The sequence below is a fragment of the Aythya marila genome (assembly GCF_965140915.1).
Source record: "Aythya marila genome assembly, chromosome: 3".
NCBI lineage: Eukaryota > Metazoa > Chordata > Aves > Anseriformes > Anatidae > Aythya > Aythya marila.
The window spans coordinates 466,650-474,958 of NC_139044.1; positions in this window are offsets into that span (position 1 = coordinate 466,650).

An 8,309-nucleotide genomic window follows, 5' to 3' on the forward strand; every position below is an offset into this window, starting at 1 on the left:
ATTGTTTTCATCTTGTTGCCCCTGAGAAGTGCTTCATCTTCTTACATTTGGCCTTTCTTTTCTCGTTCCAGGTCCTGAGGATTGCTTCGTCCAGTTCTTGGGGTTCTCCTCACCATGTTTTCTCTAAAGACAGCCTCATCGCAGAACCATTGGTACAGTTTTCGTGTTGTTGCCCCTGAGAAGTGCTCATCTTCTAACATTTGGTGTTTCTTTCCTCGTTGCAGGCTCTCAGGATTAATACAGCGTGCAGCTTCTGGTGTTTTCTTCGCTGCGACCCTGAGGATTCTGCATTGTCCAACCTTTGGGATCCTGCTCACCATGTTTTGTCTGAGGACAGCTTCATCACAGAATCATTGGTATTCTTTTCATCTTGTTTTCCCTGAGATTTGCTTCATCTTCTAACATTTCGTGTTTTCTTTCTCATTCCAGGACCTGAGGATTGCTTCGGCCACTTCTTGGAGTTTTCCTCACCATGATTTCTCTGAGGACAGCTTCATCGCAGAACCATTGGTAATGTGTTTACCTTTTTGCCCCTGAGACGTGCATCATTTTCTAAAATTTGGCGTTTCTTTTCTCGTTCCAGGCCCTGAGGATTTCTTCGGCCACTTCTTGTGGTTCTCCTCACCATGATTTCTGCGAAGACAGCTTCATCGTAGAACCATTGGTATTGTTTTCACCTTGTTGTACCTGAGAAGTGCTTCATCTTCTAACATTTGGCGTTTCTTTTCTCGTTCCAGGCCCTGAGGATTTCTTCGGCCACTTCTTGGGGTTCTCCTCACCATGATTTCTGCGAGGACAGCTTCATCGTAGAACCATTGGTACTGTTTTCATCTTGTTGCCCCTGAGAAGTGCTTCATCTTCTAACATTTGGTGTTTTTTTCTCATTCCAGGCCCTGAGGATTGCTTCAGCGTGCAGCTTCTGGTTTTTTCTTCGCTGCGACCCTGAGGATTCTGCATTGTCCAACCTTTGGGATCCTCCTCACCATGTTTTCCCTGAGGACAGCTTCATCGCAGAACCATTGGTATTGTTTTCATCTTGTTGCCCCTGAGAAGTGCTTCATCTTCCAATATTTGGTGTTTTATCTCATTCCAGACCCTGAGGAGTGCTTCATTGTGCAGGTTTTGGGGTTTTCTTCAGCACGTTTCCCATGAGGTGAGCCTCCTTGTTCAGCTTTTGGTGTTGCTGCACTGCAGTCTCAGATTAGTGATTTATTGATCAGCTTTGTTTTTTCCTTCACTGCGACTTGAGGAGCGCTTCTGCATTGTCAAATTTTTTGGGTACACCAGACAACGTTTTCCCTGAGGACAGCTTCATCGCAGAACTGTTGGTATTGTTTTCATCTTGTTGCTCCTGAGAAGTGCTTCATCTTCTAACATTTGGCGTTTCTTTTCTCGTTGCAGGCCCTGAGGATTTCTTCGTCCACTTCTCGGGTTTCTCCTCACCATGATTTCTGCGATGACAGCTTCATCGTAGAACCATTGGTACTGTTTTCATCTTGTTGCCTCTGAGAAGTGCTTCATCTTCCAATATTTGGTGTTTTATCTCATTCCAGACCCTGAGGAGTGCTTCATTGTGCAGGTTTTGTGGATTTCTTCAGCACGTTTCCCATGAGGTGAGCCTCTTTGTTCAGCTTTTGGTGTTGCTGCACTGCAGTCTCAGATTAGTGATTTATTGATCAGCTTTGTTTTTTCCTTCACTGCGACTTGAGGAGCGCTTCTGCATTGTCAAATTTTTTGGGTACACCAGACAACGTTTTCCGTGAGGACAGCTTCATCGCAGAACTGTTGGTATTGTTTTCATCTTGTTGCTCCTGAGAAGTGCTTCATGTTCTAACATTTGGTGTTTTTTTCTCATTCCAGGCCCTGAGGATTGCTTCAGCGTGCAGCTTCTGGTGTTTTCTTCGCTGCGACCCTGAGGATTCTGCATTGTCCAACCTTTGGGATCCTCCTCACCATGTTTTCCGTGAGGACAGCTTCATCGCAGAACCATTGGTACTGTTTTCATCTTGTTGCCCCTGAGAAGTGCTTCATCTTCTAACATTTGGCGTTTCTTTTCTCGTTCCAGGTCCTGAGGATTGCTTCGTCCAGTTCTTGGGGTTCTCCTCACTTTTTTTTCCGTGAGGACAGCTTCATCGCAGAACCATTGGTATTGTTTTCATCTTGTTGCCCCTGAGTAGTGCTTCATCTTCTAACATTTGGTGTTTTCTTTCTCATTCCAGGCCCTTAGGATTGCTTCGTCCAGTTCTTGGGATTCTCCTCACCATGATTTCTGCAAGGACAGCTTCATTGTAGAACCATTGGTACTGTTTTCATCTTGTTGCCCCTGAGAAGTGCTTCATTCTCCAATATTTGGTGTTTTTTCTCATTCCAGGCCCTGAGGACTGCGTCACTGTACAGGTTTTGGGGTTTTCCTCAGCACGTTTCCCATGAGGTGAGCGTCTTTATTCAGCTTTTGGTGTTGCTGCACTGCAGTCTCAGATTAGTGATTTATTGAGCAGCTTTGTTTTTTTCTTCACTGCGACTTGAGGAGCGCTTCTGCATTGTCCAATTTTTTGGGTTCACCACACCACGTTTCCCTGAGGACAGCTTCATCGCAGAACTGTTGGTATTGTTTTCATCTTGTTGCCCCTGAGAAGTGCTTCATCTTCTAACATTTGGTGTTTTTTTCTTATTCCAGGCCCTGAGGATTGCTTCAGCGTGCAGCTTCTGGTGTTTTCTTCGCTGTGACCCTGAGGATTCTGCATTGTCCAACCTTTGGGATCCTCCTCACCATGTTTTCCCTGAGGACAGCTTCATCGCAGAACCATTGGTATTGTTTTCATCTTCTTGCCCCTGAGAAGTGCTTCATCTTCTAACATTTGGTGTTTCTTTTCTCATTCCAGGTCCTGAGGATTGCTTCGTCCAGTTCTTGGGGTTCTCCTCACCATGTTTTCCCTGAGGACAGCTTCATCGCAGAACCATTGGTATTGTTTTCATCTTGTTGCCCCTGAGAAGTGCTTCATCTTCTTACATTTGGCCTTTCTTTTCTCGTTCCAGGTCCTGAGGATTGCTTCGTCCAGTTCTTGGGGTTCTCCTCACCATGTTTTCTCTAAAGACAGCCTCATCGCAGAACCATTGGTACAGTTTTCGTGTTGTTGCCCCTGAGAAGTGCTCATCTTCTAACATTTGGTGTTTCTTTCCTCGTTGCAGGCTCTCAGGATTAATACAGCGTGCAGCTTCTGGTGTTTTCTTCGCTGCGACCCTGAGGATTCTGCATTGTCCAACCTTTGGGATCCTGCTCACCATGTTTTGTCTGAGGACAGCTTCATCACAGAATCATTGGTATTCTTTTCATCTTGTTTTCCCTGAGATTTGCTTCATCTTCTAACATTTCGTGTTTTCTTTCTCATTCCAGGACCTGAGGATTGCTTCGGCCACTTCTTGGAGTTTTCCTCACCATGATTTCTCTGAGGACAGCTTCATCGCAGAACCATTGGTAATGTGTTTACCTTTTTGCCCCTGAGACGTGCATCATTTTCTAAAATTTGGCGTTTCTTTTCTCGTTCCAGGCCCTGAGGATTTCTTCGGCCACTTCTTGTGGTTCTCCTCACCATGATTTCTGCGAAGACAGCTTCATCGTAGAACCATTGGTATTGTTTTCACCTTGTTGTACCTGAGAAGTGCTTCATCTTCTAACATTTGGCGTTTCTTTTCTCGTTCCAGGCCCTGAGGATTTCTTCGGCCACTTCTTGGGGTTCTCCTCACCATGATTTCTGCGAGGACAGCTTCATCGTAGAACCATTGGTACTGTTTTCATCTTGTTGCTCCTGAGAAGTGCTTCATCTTCTAACATTTGGTGTTTTTTTCTCATTCCAGGCCCTGAGGATTGCTTCAGCGTGCAGCTTCTGGTTTTTTCTTCGCTGCGACCCTGAGGATTCTGCATTGTCCAACCTTTGGGATCCTCCTCACCATGTTTTCCCTGAGGACAGCTTCATCGCAGAACCATTGGTATTGTTTTCATCTTGTTGCCCCTGAGAAGTGCTTCATCTTCCAATATTTGGTGTTTTATCTCATTCCAGACCCTGAGGAGTGCTTCATTGTGCAGGTTTTGGGGTTTTCTTCAGCACGTTTCCCATGAGGTGAGCCTCCTTGTTCAGCTTTTGGTGTTGCTGCACTGCAGTCTCAGATTAGTGATTTATTGATCAGCTTTGTTTTTTCCTTCACTGCGACTTGAGGAGCGCTTCTGCATTGTCAAATTTTTTGGGTACACCAGACAACGTTTTCCCTGAGGACAGCTTCATCGCAGAACTGTTGGTATTGTTTTCATCTTGTTGCTCCTGAGAAGTGCTTCATCTTCTAACATTTGGCGTTTCTTTTCTCGTTGCAGGCCCTGAGGATTTCTTCGTCCACTTCTCGGGTTTCTCCTCACCATGATTTCTGCGATGACAGCTTCATCGTAGAACCATTGGTACTGTTTTCATCTTGTTGCCTCTGAGAAGTGCTTCATCTTCCAATATTTGGTGTTTTATCTCATTCCAGACCCTGAGGAGTGCTTCATTGTGCAGGTTTTGTGGATTTCTTCAGCACGTTTCCCATGAGGTGAGCCTCTTTGTTCAGCTTTTGGTGTTGCTGCACTGCAGTCTCAGATTAGTGATTTATTGATCAGCTTTGTTTTTTCCTTCACTGCGACTTGAGGAGCGCTTCTGCATTGTCAAATTTTTTGGGTACACCAGACAACGTTTTCCGTGAGGACAGCTTCATCGCAGAACTGTTGGTATTGTTTTCATCTTGTTGCTCCTGAGAAGTGCTTCATGTTCTAACATTTGGTGTTTTTTTCTCATTCCAGGCCCTGAGGATTGCTTCAGCGTGCAGCTTCTGGTGTTTTCTTCGCTGCGACCCTGAGGATTCTGCATTGTCCAACCTTTGGGATCCTCCTCACCATGTTTTCCGTGAGGACAGCTTCATCGCAGAACCATTGGTACTGTTTTCATCTTGTTGCCCCTGAGAAGTGCTTCATCTTCTAACATTTGGCGTTTCTTTTCTCGTTCCAGGTCCTGAGGATTGCTTCGTCCAGTTCTTGGGGTTCTCCTCACTTTTTTTTCCGTGAGGACAGCTTCATCGCAGAACCATTGGTATTGTTTTCATCTTGTTGCCCCTGAGTAGTGCTTCATCTTCTAACATTTGGTGTTTTCTTTCTCATTCCAGGCCCTTAGGATTGCTTCGTCCAGTTCTTGGGATTCTCCTCACCATGATTTCTGCAAGGACAGCTTCATTGTAGAACCATTGGTACTGTTTTCATCTTGTTGCCCCTGAGAAGTGCTTCATTCTCCAATATTTGGTGTTTTTTCTCATTCCAGGCCCTGAGGACTGCGTCACTGTACAGGTTTTGGGGTTTTCCTCAGCACGTTTCCCATGAGGTGAGCGTCTTTATTCAGCTTTTGGTGTTGCTGCACTGCAGTCTCAGATTAGTGATTTATTGAGCAGCTTTGTTTTTTTCTTCACTGCGACTTGAGGAGCGCTTCTGCATTGTCCAACTTTTTGGGTTCACCACAGCACGTTTTCCCTGAGGACAGCTTCATCGCAGAACCATTGGTATTGTTTTCATCTTGTTGCCCCTGAGAAGTGCTTCATCTTCTAACATTTGGCGTTTCTTTTCTCGTTCCAGGTCCTGAGGATTGCTTCGTCCAGTTCTTGGGGTTCTCCTCACCATGTTTTCTCTGAAGAGAGCCTCATCGCATAACCATTGGTATCATTTTCATGTTGTTTCCCCTGAGACATGCTTCATCTTCTAACATTTGGTGTTTTCTTTCTCATTCCAGGCCCTGAGGATTTCTTCGTCCACTTCTCGGGATTCTCCTCATTATGATTTCTGCGATGACAGCTTCATCGCAGAACCATTGGTACTGTTTTCATCTTGTTGCCCCTGAGAAGTGCTTCATCTTCCAGTATTTGGTGTTTTATCTCATTCTTGACCCTGAGGAGTGCTTCATTGTGCAGGTTTTGGGGTTTTCTTCAGCACGTTTCCCATGAGGTGAGCCTCTTTGTTCAGCTTTTGGTGTTGCTGCACTGCAGTCTCAGATTAGTGATTTATTGATCAGCTTTGCTTTTTCCTTCACTGCGACTTGAGGAGCGCTTCTGCATTGTCAAATTTTTTGGGTACACCAGACAACGTTTTCTGTGAGGACAGCTTCATCGCAGAACTGTTGGTATTGTTTTCATCTTGTTGCTCCTGAGAAGTGCTTCATCTTCCAAGATATGGTGTTTTTTTCTGATTCCAGGCCCTGAGGATTGCTTCAGCGTGCAGCTTCTGGTGTTTTCTTCGCTGCGACCCTGAGGATTCTGCATTGTCCAACCTTTGGGATCCTCCTCACCATGTTTTCCCTGAGGACAGCTTCATCGCAGAACCATTGGTATCGTTTTCATCTTGTTGCCCCTGAGAAGTGCTTCATCTTCTAACATTTGGCGTTTCTTTTCTCGTTCCAGGTCCTGAGGATTGCTTCGTCCAGTTCTTGGGGTTCTCCTCACCATGTTTTCTCTGAGGACAGCTTCATCGCAGAACCATTGGTACAGTTTTTGTGTTGTTGCCCCTGAGAAGTGCTGCATCTTCTAACATTTGGTGTTTTCTTTCTCATTTCAGGCCCTGAGGATTGCTTCGGCTACATCTTGGGATTCTCCTCACCATGATTTCTGCGAGGACAGCTTCATCGTAGAACCATTGGTACTGTTTTCATCTTGTTGCCCCTGAGAAGTGCTTCATCTTCCAGTATTTGGTGTTTTATCTCATTCCAGACCCTGAGGAGTGCTTCATTGTGCAGGTTTTGGTGTTTTCTTCAGCATGTTTCCCATGGGGTGAGCCTCTTTGTTCAGCTTTTGGTGTTGCTCCACTGCAGTCTCAGATTAGTGATTTATTGAGCAGCTTTTTTTTTTTCTTCACTGCGACTTGAGGAGCGCTTCTGCATTGTCCAACTTTTTGGGTTCACCACACCACATTTTCCATTAGGACAGCTTCATCGCAGAACTGTTGGTATTGTTTTCATCTTGTTGCCCCTGAGAAGTGCTTCATCTTCTAACATTTGGTGTTTTCTTTCTCATTCCAGGCCCTTAGGATTGCTTCGTCCAGTTCTTGGGGTTCTCCTCACCATGTTTTCTCTGAGGACATCCTCATCGCAGAACCATTGGTACAGTTTTCATGTTGTTGCTCCTGAGAAGTGCTTCATCTTCTAACATTTGGTGTTTTTTTCTCATTGCAGGCCCTGAGGATTGCTTCAGCGTGCAGCTTCTGGTGTTTTCTTCGCTGCGACCCTGAGGATTCTGCATTGTCCAATCTTTGGGATCTTCCTCACCATGATTTCTCTAAGGACAGCTTCATCGCAGAACCATTGGTATTGTTTTCATCTTGTTGCCCCTGAGAAGTGCTTCATCTTCTAACATTTGGCGTTTCTTTTCTCGTTCCAGGTCCTGAGGATTGCTTCGTCCAGTTCTTGGGGTTCTCCTCACCATGTTTTCTCTGAAGACAGCCTCATCGCATAACCATTGGTATCATTTTCATGTTGATTCCCCTGAGACATGCTTCATCTTCTAACATTTGGTGTTTCTTTTCTCGTTGCATGCCCTGAGGATTTCTTCGTCCACTTCTCGGGATTCTCCTCACCATGATTTCTGCGATGACAGCTTCATCGTAGAACCATTGGTACTGTTTTCATCTTGTTGCCCCTGAGAAGTGCTTCATCTTCCAATATTTGGTGTTTTATCTCATTCCAGACCCTGAGGAGTGCTTCATTGTGCAGGTTTTGGGGTTTTCTTCAGCACGTTTCCCATGAGGTGAGCCTCTTTGTTCAGCTTTTGGTGTTGCTGCACTGCAGTCTCAGATTAGTGATTTATTGATCAGCTTTGCTTTTTCCTTCACTGCGACTTGAGGAGCGCTTCTGCATTGTCAAATTTTTTCGGTACACCAGACAACGTTTTCCGTGAGGACAGCTTCATCGCAGAACTGTTGGTATTGTTTTCATCTTGTTGCTCCTGAGAAGTGCTTCATCTTCCAAGATATCGTGTTTTTTTCTGATTCAAGGCCCTGAGGATTGCTTCAGCGTGCAGCTTCTGGTGTTTTCTTCGCTGCGACCCTGAGGATTCTGCATTGTCCAACCTTTGGGATCCTCCTCAGCATGTTTTCCCTGAGGACAGCTTCATCGCAGAACCATTGGTATCGTTTTCATCTTGTTGCCCCTGAGAAGTGCTTCATCTTCTAACATTTGGCATTTCTTTTCTCGTTCCAGGTCCTGAGGATTGCTTCGTCCAGTTCTTGGGGTTCTCCTCACCATGTTTTCTCTGAG